The 13,351-nt window shown below is 35.5% G+C and overlaps 1 protein-coding gene and 1 long non-coding RNA gene across 8 annotated transcripts in view; one reads left to right on the top strand and one right to left on the bottom strand.

Moving 5' to 3' along the window:
- LOC105150915 (agrin) overlaps nt 1–13,351 on the bottom strand; it is a 717,341-nt gene that overhangs the window by 99,951 nt on the left and 604,039 nt on the right. The window lies entirely within an intron of this gene.
- The window catches only part of LOC147907594 (uncharacterized), an 81,208-nt gene that overhangs the window by 8,773 nt on the left and 59,084 nt on the right, over nt 1–13,351 (top strand). For both annotated transcript variants that reach the window (XR_015547161.1, XR_015547162.1), the window contains exon 2: nt 285–608. This is a non-coding gene — a long non-coding RNA (uncharacterized LOC147907594). The remainder of the gene's footprint in view (nt 1–284; nt 609–13,351) is intronic.

Below are 13,351 nucleotides of genomic sequence, written 5' to 3'. Positions count from 1 at the left end.
CTATCTTATTCCGTTTGAATGATATAATAACAAAAAGAAACTAAAGATGATTGAATATAAAGAGTATTGGAAAATATATTAAAAATATCGATCGCTCGTTCAGCATTCAGTAAAATGTGCATCGAAAACGGACGGTCTTTTAATGTATTATACGTTCGATGATAAAGCATTACTTTAAACATCGGAGAAATTCAATCTAGTCAAACGGATACGTCGCATTATCGAGGATAATTGAGATCACGTTTGCGAGTTGCACAAATAATCTTAACCGCATTCGGATGCAGCACGCACAGGAAGCAGAGGCAAGAGAATTACGAGAGAGAGGTTGGAGGGAGACTCCAGCATCGACATTTGATCGCGAGTTCCGTTTCTGCGTACCGTGCAAGGCTGGTATTGCACGCCGAGGGACGGGGTATTGGTTTGTTGGCGGAATCAGTGTCGCCGGAAGTGCATCCTGGATCGCATCCTGCACCGCTGCGTTCGCTTTTCCGTGAACGTTATGGGATATCCCGGTTAGATCCTTGCTCAGCAATCCCCGGGGCGGGGGTGGAAGGCGGATACGATCGTGATGTGAAACCGTTTTCGCATTCCTCCATCGTTGCCAAAAGGTGAGTGAAAAAATTCTGCGGGCACAGGCGAATCGTCGTGAAGGATAAATGCCGCTGATTATGCTAACGGAAATAAATTTTTTATTCCATTTTCCAGATTTTATAGACAAACATTGCCGAAAGAAAAAATTTTAGATATTTAAAAAATCCAATGAGTATAATTTTTCCCCTAATTTTATAATGATATTTCGGGCTGATTTATTTTATATATATATATATATACATATCTCGAAACAAAGATATATTTTATGAGAAAATGGTTTGGCTTCAGCAGGACGTTACTCTCAAGTTGTAGTTGATTATCCTAACAGCGATTAACAGCATGATATACATGCTCCTTCACTTCTGCACTCATGCTGTTATATCACTTAATGTCACTTTATATGATAGCTCTAACTTGATATTAGTATGGCGGACAGTGAGCCCATTTATCATCGTAACAAATTTCCATTAACCGAATCGAAACTTCAACATTTCATACTATTGTAATATTTATTTTGCGACGTCGCAATTTTTTTAATGCTCCGCAAAAAGCAACAGAGACATTTTTATTTATTTACCTATTCCTTTACTTACTTTTCTAACGTTACGTTCATTACGGGTTCCATTACGGAACTTTTCTACAAATTTAACGATGTAATTAAGGGCAGTATTTAATTATACTCTATACGTACGAATAAAGTACGCTCATATATCTTTTGATATTCTTTCTCGGCTTGTGTAGATTTTGAAGATTTCATAGAGGATTTTATAAATCAAAATTTTAACAAGTTAACTTTTAGTACACGCGATTGGGTCATTTGTTCCCGCGCATTTCATTTCTTTGAAATATTAGAAGCACCTCTTTAAATAACGATTTTTATCTTTTCCTTTTTTTAAATACATAATCTCATAAATACTTTTCCAAGATGTTAAAATGTATGTAAATATCATTTAATAATTTGTGTGTATTTGTAAAAGTAATGAAAATTAACCCAACCGTGAACGATCTATCGTGTATAGCAAAGAGTTAGTTTATCGTCAGAGATAATCTAGACTACTATATGAATAAATCAAGAAGTAAAGAAAGAGCTAACGAGACTATATATCTTAATGCCTAATCATATTTACATATGTAATTTATATGTAAAGTATGTATAGTGTATACGAATATAATATTTGTGTATATACATTTATATGCACAATTCAAAATATATTTTTCAGCTATACAAACTGAATGAAATTTCTTTCGCGTGTGCGAGTTCCACAAGATAACGCGTATCTCATTCTCTGGCTCTTGGATTTCTCATTATGGGATGTGGAACAACATGGAAACAATGAAACAATACGGTGGCTGGCGCGACGCCGGGGAAAGAAATGTTCGCGCGCGCAGACACAGTTCGCATAGGTCGGCGTCGAGTCGCGGAAGCGATAACTGGTGAGATAACAACGGGAGCGCGTTATCGCGCGACTGAATGGCACCATTACCGGTTTAATATGGCCTCTCATCGTACCCGCCACTGCATTACGCAACGATGCGCCGCCGCTTTGCGCGCGTACATACGAGGAGGGTAGCAGCCGGTTGGCTGGTACAGGTATATCGAGACAGATAGCCTTTCGGGACATTGAGCGCGTCCTGTTCGATTGAACATCCTGCAACCGCGCGCGATTCTATTTGCCGGACATATGCGGCCCGTATCTATTTGCGCTGTCTGCTAGCACGGTTATACGTAAGAGAGAAATCCCGAGTGAATTTAATTACCCGCTCCTCCGCGCATTGTACGTCGATGTGTTCGCGAGTTAAATGCTCAACTTTCTGTTCGTGAAAAGAGTAGAAAAAAACGTATACCTCCTCTTTTCTTTTGTTCGATTTTGTAAAAAAAAAAAACGCAATTTTAGCATAGTAATAATAAGACATGAGTAAATTCAAATAAATAAATATATAAAGGGATAAATAAATCAATAAAATATTTTTTACAAGTAAAAATGATTCGGTAATTATGCAGAAGATGCTCCTCACCTTCAATTTCAATGAAATTATGCTCATTCGTTTTTGCATGAAACGAAAGAATCTGGCATCAAAATGTTGTGCTCGATCTCTCGAAGTGAGACATTAATTGTTAAAAAATAGAGATAAATAAATCAATGTTTTCCTGAAGTAAAGATGGCTGATCTTTCAAATGTGTTCTTTTACAAGCCAATCTCGAACGATTCGCTTATCGCAATCCTTTTAATCTTAATATTAGATACCTTGATTCCAGTTATGTTTCAATTGAAATTAATTTCGTTGCTAATTTCGCTCTTTAAATTAATTATACATTAGAAGATAATGAGAAAAAGAGCATGCAAATGCGTGATGTTTCCATACGCAAATGTTTCCGTCTGCGTGCCCGACGACACTCGCGTATGCCGAAAGAAACGCCCCTTGGCTACTAACTACCTAAAATATGGAAATCTGCGATGTGCGGAATGCTTTTTGATGACGAGATTCGCGCAATTGAAATTCACGTGTAATCGGCATCATGCGCGTTTCCGCTCCTTCTACCCTCTCTGCAACCCTTTACCGTGTTGACAATATATATCGCGGCGCGCAAGCGATTCGATGCAAACGCTAATGGCTCGTGTCAGCTATTTTTCTTTCCTCTTCCTGATTCGAGTGACCGCATCCGGACGACCGGTTACACAGCGTCGACATCGGCCGATGTGAGTGGGGGAGGAGAGGGGAAGGAGGAAATTAATATCGTATTTATTCAAATTGGCCATTAGACCACCGCCGGTCGTACACAGACACGGGATGTATAGGCGAGCGCGAAATAAATGGACTCCTCATGTAAATCGAATTTTCTTTTTCGAACGCGAATCAATATTTACAACATCACGGAATTGCATATCGGTATCGCCGTGATAAGTGAGAGATGTGTCCGTTTGCCAATCGATACATTTGCGTATAAACTTGCTGTATCTTGCCTATCTACAAGATATCTCCGATACCATCTCTAATTCCCGAAGCAACCTTAATATCGAGTTTCTTTTTTTTTTATTTTCCGTATTTTGCATGAAGAGATAAACCGGCTCTTATTTCTGTAAGGATGGAATTCAGGAAAAATATATTTTCCCGTTTCGTAAGCAGATCCCGACGTTGTCGGGGACATGCAAAATATATTATTTGCGCTCAAACAGTATTGCGAAATGCTCGTTGATTTGAAAAGCGCAAAATACGGTCAAAAATATGTTTATGGGGATTTGCGTGAGAGTTCAAGCAAAGCGTTATCGGACACGAAATTATTTGTGCTATCTGATATTTAACGGCGCGTATCGCTGCACATTTTAAAAACATAGATATTTAATATCGTCCTTTTTCATATTTGTCACAAGTCACTCTATTGAAATACAATATATGTATATATATTTTACAAGTTTTTGTGATCGAACGAATAATCTGCCGCGATGTAATACACGTGATTCGATATCGAAGTTCGGCTCATGCACGCGCGATATATATATATACTGTAAAATCGTCGCGATTGTCATCCCGTAATACTCCGCGACATTTTGCGCCGAGCGAAATTTATATCCGTTGACTCGATTGTCGCTATATGTGCACTAATTTCATCACGTTCAACGAGCAACGTGTTGTTGTAAATAGCGTTTGACACGCGTAAATGCGTGCAACGATTTCTGACGAAACGTTTGGACGTTTGCCAGTCGATTTATGCATCCATGCGGACATGTAGACACGCGCGACAATCGATTTTTTGGTAGCTTTTTCACTTTTCGGTTTCACATTTCGTTACCCAAATTGTATCTGACAAAAGCGCGGTCACAACTGTTGTTTGAGTGGAATGCAAACATGAATATATCGTATTTTATTTAAAACATACATTACTGCTTTTCCTAAAATATTGTATTGTATTTTTTATTAAATCACAAACTCATTTGTTAATAATATTATAATGGATATTATAATGGACATATGCTGATAAAAAAACTTGTTCTTGTTCATTATGTATGTCATAAAATATACAATTTTAGCTTGTTGATTTTATTTTACATTAGACAACCTATTAACATGTGCATTCAAATTTTTACATTTATAGCTGCAAATTATACGATGCTCATCATTTTTAGAAGCGACGAGATGTCTTGACAATAATAATAGTAATATAAATATATTGGAGAAAATTGCTGAATGCATTAAATCATACCTTTTATATTAGGTGTTGGAATTAATTCGTAGCGTTTTTAATGAAAGAATGTTATTTATTTCACATGAGCATTAAAAAATACATTAATGAAAGTACTTCCCATCACTTGTAAAACGCTACGAATTAATTCCAACACCTAATAATATGTTGCAAAAAACTTATGATAAATTAATTTATTATCAATAAACAATTAAACATGTAATAGATATCTAGTCGTAAAGATAAAAGTCAAGTTACAATTTCCAATATTCATTTGTAAATTAGTACCAAATGCGAAATATAATAAAAAATAAATTTTACGCATTTTTCTCCTAACTATAGCTGGCCTCTTATATTTGATGCTGAAATATTATCATATATTTTGATAATAAATTTCCTTAAATTCCTATATAAAAACTATTTTTAATTAGAAAATACTTTTTCATTAAAACATATAAAATAAAGTAAAAAAGCTTGTAGAATTGTCCAGTTTTCTATAAAGTTAGAGTTTTCTATAAATGTAAGTAAATATATTACGTTATTATTATTCAACAACCGAAGAAACATTAATGATAATCATATAATTTTATTAGTATCCAAAACAGAGATGCGCGATTCTGAATTGATTCACTAAAAATAAATCTTTTTAATAAAAAAAGTAGTTCCTTTTTGCTTAGAAAAATCGATTTTCTTGTTAAAGATTTGTTTATAATTGTTCTTTACGATTGGGAGATCGATCTTTTCAAAGAATCAGAACATTTCTAATCTAAAACAAAGTATACGAAAAATATACGACCGTATCACTACCAAAGAACTGACCAACGGCAATGTCCCGTTGCGAATTATAAATTCGTGAATATCTAACGCAGCAAGGACATGCGGGGGTTCTCTTATGTACATTCATACCGTGACATACATATTCATGCGGGTAACGTGATACTGTAGTAGTTAGCCTCCGCGTAGCGTCCTTTTAATTCCGTAGTTTGTGCGCCGGCTCGCAAGAGTCTCGACATGTATACAGAAAAGGAAAGAAATCGACCGATTGACACGTAAATTAAGTATAATAATACCGTAGCAGCTCTAACATTACGATGACGATAATGACGATGATAACGCCGGCAATGTTTTGACACTAGCATATCGTATGTCGATGAAATATAAGACAAGCTATATTTCACCTTTGCGTACAATAAAGATAATATTTAATTGCACTAAAAGATATATATGTCGGTAATTTTGTGACAATTTTATTTACATGGAATAACTATAAGATTTATATTACCTCAATACATTTTTTGTAATTATAAGTTCTTTGTTTTAAGACATTATCTTAGCTTCAGTTTATAATGCGTTTCAAATCCGACAGTAATCAGTTTTATAACTGGAAAATGTATTTAACATTTATACAATAAAAAATATTATATTATTAAGCAAGAAGATTTAGAAACTCGAACGTATTTGGCCTCCTTTATTTACAAGACAAAACAAATATGCTAATTGAATCTTTACAGAACGAGAAAGCCACTATATAGTGATACTGAAACAGTACTATATTTTAAGACAAGAAATATAATGAAATAATAAATTCTGGCAAGTCTTACTAAAAAAACTGTACAATTTTAAAAATAGACCTCTAAAGATTAATCACATTGAAAATAATATAATTTTTAAAGGTTGATTATTCATTGTTCCTTTTTCTTTTTCCTTATACTTCAAAATATTCACTAACAATAAGTATTCTTTTCTTTTGTACCACGTCGTGCACATGACCGACGCTGCATGTAGCTTGTCGTTGCAAAAGCAGGGCCAGAGGGGAATGGACTACGTGCTCGCGAGGTAACATGCATTTTCTTGCGGTTTAAAGCCTCAAGTATACGAACGTTACGAAAAAGAACTGCGTACTTCATGTTTTGCATACTCATACATTCGCCGCGTTTGCACTGGTTTCTTGCGCACAGATTACATTACAGTGATTATATTACGTTACACAACGAAACTCTGGTAATAATGCCACGTGTTGCTAACGTCTAATGTCGATAATGATCTTGATAATGACAACAGTACGCTGTTGGTCGGACACGTCCGGTGGTGGTGCACGCGATTCGAAAAGAATTCGGTTGTACTTCGTTCTTTTATCTGAGATCAGTGTTTCCTGAGCCGCGCGCGTGGCTTTGTTGGTCTTTCCTTGGGAACTCGAAGATTTTTAATTAATCCATTGTTTCCCCGTGTGAAATGCATTAATGCTTGCATGAATTAGAAATCGATACTCTTAATCTACCTCTTATCTAGCGCTAATTATACAAAGCGGATGTGATTAAATAGCACGTGCTCCACAATTGAGTGCGAAAATCAAGTGCGATGAGAATCATTTTTAATATCTGGCAACGTCAGCTGCAAGTCCCACTTGAACTTTGGTCCTCCGTTCCTTTTTCGAGGTCTCTTTCACTCTACCCCCTTATGCGCGATGAATTGCAAATTTTCCGCAAAGAGTTTGTTTCCACGATCTTCTCGCACTTTTCGTTCTTTTCCTCGGCGATCTCTGGCAAGTTACAATTGGGGGATACCTTACTCGATATTAAATTCCCGTGACAGACGACTGCAAGAGTTTGAATCGACGTATTCCGTTTTGCATAATACGCGGTTCGTGGATTGTTATAATTATAATACGGGTGCATTATCGTAATGTGAAACATATAACTCCCATTAACTCTACGGAACTGAATGGATTTGTTGGATTCTTTTGATCATAAATCTCTTTGTCATGAAATATCAAATAATTAAATTTTTTGTTATACCTGCAAATTTGGATTATTATTATAAAAATATACTCAGTATTTATTCTTATTTTTATACGAATGGTTTCTTAAAATAAAAAATGTATGTGTCAAAACTCATAGTTTATTAGAAATATAAAAAATTTATAAATCGTTCCATTATCATATCTGAGTATCTGTGTAAAATTTAAATACAATTTTCTTATTGATTGAAAAGTTATTAATTTTTTGTTTGCCTTGATTATTATGTAAAATCACGTTTTGCAATGGGTATTTATTTTTAATGAAAAAGTAGTAAAGTAGAGAAATATCACGAATTAAATCAAATTTTTTAGTATATATTAATAAAAATCTAATAAATGATTTAAAAGTTTATTTGAAGCCATTTATTTATTTAAAAAAAAAAGTTATTTAAAAGTTATTTACGTAAAATTTGCAGTAAAATATGGTAATTGTACTGTATAAGCCATTAATAATCAAATAATTTGCTGTTTTGTTTTTTTGCATTTGGTTTCAGAATGTATTTACTATAAAATTTGTTGACTAACATTGTTCGATATTGGTTTTTCTTCGTTCATTTTTTGACTGCTGCTTTTAGCTAACATTGTATGACCAAAACATTTTTTCGGTTTTTCCGACGAGTAATGACAATTATCCTCTGGAGAGCAAGGAGAGCTTCGTAAAACCGGAAGTAAAGAGCCGTAGCTCGAAATGTCACGGGGCTCATTGTTCATGAATACAGCGCGACCAATGGCCCACGGCATGCCATCAGACCGGAAATGGCGGTCCCGGCCAACTTTAGCTGAAACTTTTCGGATTAGTTCCTACTCTGCCCAACCACTATGCTGAAAATTTGCTGGAGGGGTAGATGGCTCCGATGGATTTTAGGATTCGCACAAATATAGACTCATGTGAAAGTGGGATATACATTGGTGCTTGAAAATCGTACTCGGAACAAAATGTATGAAATTGTTTCTCAATATGGAGAATACATGTATTGTAATAGTTATAAAAGCAATAGATAAAATTGATTTATTTCATTTATTTGACAAATTATCTTTTACTTCATTTTACTCGATTAAATTGTCCCGATGATAAAAAAACCTAAAGTTATTTTAAGAGAAATTCTAAATTAACATTGTCGTGAAAAACTCTTTCTGAATTTTTTAGAGAAAGAGTTTTTTACGACAGTGTTAATTTAGAATTTCTATGCAATGGCTCTTACATTAAATGCAATTAATTAGCCCACGTATGGAACAAGATTTCCGGTGTTATAGAGTTAAGTGGGATGGAATGCCGAATGTGCGCGCGGTCGCGGGTAGAAGCGCAGAGCAATTTACGGGACGTCCATTCTCGGGCCGCGAAATGCAATATGTTTGCAGTCGACGAGAACATAAATTTATGATTTACGGGGACAAAGGAACATACGCGTGCTTGCGCGCGGGCGTGTTACGGCCGCGTGAAAATATACGCGCGAGCGTTTGCGGATTTACGGGGCAACGCACGTTTATGATTTGCGAAACACCTGTTCATGGTCTATAAGAGAAAATGTATTTATAACCCAGTCGAGCCGTCATAAATCTGTTATGTAAGAGGCCTCGCGCGAGGGTTGAATTAAAGGAAGGAGTTAACCGGATCTATCTCTCTGATTAACTGATTACATTACGTTAGGTTGAACTAACCGATTAGATTGCTTCAGAAAAATTATTCAAAATAAAAGTACACAGTAAAAAATAAATTGTATTTGTATTGAAATCAGTCTTGATTAAAATTGTTGTGTTCAAATTTTAATGTATTTGAATGTTAATTTAATATAATGTGATCATTGCTATTCAACAATTTTTCTTGATATTAAAATTGTACAATTATTAATGAATAAGTGAACAATTAACATAAAAATAATGTATTGTATTAATCTAATATTTCATAAATGTTAATTTTATTGAAGAAGTATGTTTCTACAAATTATGTCAATGTTACATTTTTTATATTAACTTTTACGTAACATTTGTGTTATCTAACATTTTCATCTCATGTTAAATTAACACAAAAAAATTTGGTGAGTCATTTAGAATATGTAAAGTGTGCTAAATTCAACACAAATTTTCACAATTGTGTTTAATTATTATATGCAAAAAAATTACAATACCAAAGAAACTTTAATTATATCATTTAGTCATCCAAATAAATTAGGATATGAAGAAACACATGCAACAGAAACATTCTATATTAAAAATCGTTTCTTCTTCAATTGTTACATAATTCTTTGAATTGTTACTCCGAAAATTTAGTTATTTAAATAAATTGAAAGTTAAAAAAAATGACAAAAGCTTATAACTGCTTTTACATACAAGTTTCTCTTAAACCTCTTAAACCTCTATATAGTCAAGTACTTACGCACATAATACATATTTTGTTTAACAAGGAGTAATGGAGAGAAACGCGTGGCAAATAATTACACGCTAATTTCCGCTCAAATAATGCACTTGCAAAATTTCGCAGATTCCCGAGGCTGCGCTGTTTTGCCGGGATAGTGTTGCAAAACTTTGCACGCGCGTGTTCGCGATGTATTCGTTACGGTTCATCGGACAAAGTACCTTCGCAGACGTCGCGGCGAGTTTATGATTTAGGATAGCTCGCGTAGGTTTTACGGGCCGCGAAGAAATATATGTGTAATTTCTGTGTATGATCCTGCGCTGTGTGTGCTGAGAGACTTACGACGTAATGCCGGGCACGCTCGTACGACAGATAGAGTGATACCCCTCGATACTGTTTTTATCGCAGATAAAACACCCGCAACGTCGTGACGCAACGACGCAACAAATTTTGTATTTGTCTCGCGTTTATGTTTGCAATATAAATAAACTGCGACAGCGAATGCAGGAGGAGGACATCAGAGTAGGGATGGAGGGAAAGGCACAAAAGTCGCGTATATATAATATTTTACTCGGCGGCGGCACAGATTTCGCGTTATCTTTCAAAATTGCATTAAATAAAATTTATCGTTTACGACGGTTTGTAAAATAAATAACTGAATTTATGAAACGGCCGCGTGACATGCCCATTTTCCGTGAATAATGGAGAACGAGAATTTTTCCACGAGTTCGTTATTCTTTACGCTTTCCCGTTTTACGCTCCTAAGCGGGCGTAATTTGGTTTACATGGTACCTATATATAAATTTTACGTTTATATTCGCCGTCGTATACTTGTACTTGGAGGACGTAAATTACGATATTATATTTACGTAGCAGACACGTCCAATCTAAATTCGAGGACTGTTCGCCACGCGGTAATCGCACGAATTGCTTCGGGCAGTTTCAATATTCTGCGGCAATCGCCGTTTCCGGCGCTCGGACTTTCTTCCCTTTCGTATCTCGCCGCTTTTCGTGCTCGTAAATTACCCTCTCACGTCGGCGGGGCGACTAATCATGTTCACCGAAGGAACGGGAGGAACGGGAGGGTGGGCCGCGCGAAAAAGTCTCGTGCGAAAATTCCGCGAAGGATGTCCGCATGGCGGAGAGAGTTTGCGGCAAGTGAATTCCCTTCACGCCGCAACAACTTTTCGCAAATGGGGGCAGCCCCGCTGTTTTGACGTGTTTTATAAATAATTTCCTCCCGGCACGACCACCGCTGTGTGTTTCACTAGCGAAGACGCGAGAGGGGAGGGAGGGGGTGAAGAGAGGGTGAGAGAGAGGTAACCTCGAAAACTTCACCGCGCCCGCGGGATCGGATTTGCCGCTGGAAAAATGCGCCGAGGTGGTGCGACTTGAAGAACTTTTCTCGGTCGCGGGTGCGCGATCAGGCGTACGAGAGGGTGGCCCAGGTAGAAGGGTGGAGGAAAGACTCCGAAGGATGGGCGGACCGAGCAATTTTGTTGTTTCGCGAAGTTACAACGGCGCTCGACGTCGCGCGACGTTTCTCCGGACGGACTCGGTCGAGTGAAATGTAAAATAGAAAATCGCTCATGCGAGAACGATCTTCTACCCTTCTCTTCTCGTCTCTTCCTCTTTCCACCCAAGTATTTACAGATTCAGACAGGGCGACGCTCACGAAGATATTGCCTTTAGGGATTGTTCCAGGCTGTCTCGATATTTTTGTTCCCTTTCTTCGCATTTGTTCATGAATGCGCAATTGAAAGATTATTTATGAAATTGAGGCATTTTATTTGTATATAAGGTATGATTTTTTAGCAATTAGATTTGATCTACTTTTTAAAGATCAAGATAGAAAAATGGAGCAGAGAAAATTCTCTCATTTCATGATCTACCGTTCTGTGATTATCTTTTCGAACAATACACATGTATTTGTAATTGTATTAAAAAAAATATAGAATTATATACATTTTTAGTGTAAATTAATTTTTCTAATTATTCTGCGCATAAAAATATTAGAGTAAAATCACACGGTTAATACTTTGCCAAATATTAATAATAATGTACATATAATTTATACAATATATAACAGTATTTATATATTATTATAAGTGTATCATAATATATTATTACATAAATATATTATTACATAAATATAATAATAAAATATCTACATAAATTTGAAACAAAGTACAATAATTATTTTTGTCTTTTGAATATATAGAATTAATCTTGGCAAACTGACATAAAATGATTGGCAATTTTCGCAAGAAAAATAATTTAATAGATTCTTTTTTTAACTTTCATATTAATGCGAACTACCTCCCATTGCGTTTTATTTTCTCACATCTTGCGATCAGCTTTTAAATGAATTTTCCCATCTTGATAATTATGGACACGGTTTGCTGCTCAATTCCCGAAGAAACATTCGGCTTGTTTGACCAACGCTATATTCAAATTATCCGATCGATTGCACCGCAAATAGAAACGTACCGTTCAAGTCAGACAGACACGGTTAGGAAATTCCGTTGACTCTCGGAGAATCGATAAATCGTAATTCAATTACCAATGTCGATACCACGGTTATATTTATAGCGTAATAATTTAATATGACACCTTCATATACCCGTTAAATTATCAATTAAACTCGCGAGACGCGAATGAAACTGGAAACGATCATTTACATCGTACTATTACGGCGATGTTCCTACGACATAAATTTTAATCATTTCTGCATTGTAAGTGCGCTTTTATTAGGAAACATAAATGATACAGATCAAAGCGAAAACAATTTCACTTCATTCGGTTAATATACCAATTGAATCTGATTGGTATATACATATAACACGTGTGTACGTCGATAAATCTAATTTACCGAATCCAATTGCTGCAATTTATAAGATTTGTCTCGATGTTATTAAATCCGCTCTTAAATTCGTCAATTCCCTTTTCGGTTTTTTTGGGATATGAATTTATTGGTACATACATCAGCAATAATATTATTGAGCCAAGATCCACTTTGGAATATGCCCTTCTTCGCTTGTTTGTGTTGAACATTTCTCGGTTAATTTTCATTTAGGGGAGAATGGGGGAATTGCAAACTCGGAGCAAACACGAACGGTATTATTGCAGTATATTAGAGTAATGACAACCTCCAATTTCTCACATCCAATGTCCAATATACGCTTATTATTGATACCGCACGTGACCACAGAATGCACATGTTTAAGCAAAAAGGTAAAGATCATTACGATGATTTTAACATAGGCATAGAAAAGGAGAAATTTCAAATATCTAAGGGAATAGTTGAATAAAGTCCACGATTATTTATCAATTATATAGAAGTTTTTCAAAGGATATGAGCTTTCAACTATAATACTCTCTCTTAATATTTTTATATATAAATAGTTAAAATAAACTATAATTTTAAATA

Source organism: Acromyrmex echinatior, chromosome 13 (genome assembly GCF_024713525.1).
Source record: "Acromyrmex echinatior isolate Ae372 chromosome 13, ASM2471352v2, whole genome shotgun sequence".
In the NCBI taxonomy this organism is placed as follows: Eukaryota; Metazoa; Arthropoda; class Insecta; order Hymenoptera; family Formicidae; genus Acromyrmex; species Acromyrmex echinatior.
Note: the sequence above shows the minus strand (reverse complement) of the source record. Positions and strands in the feature narration are given on the sequence as shown.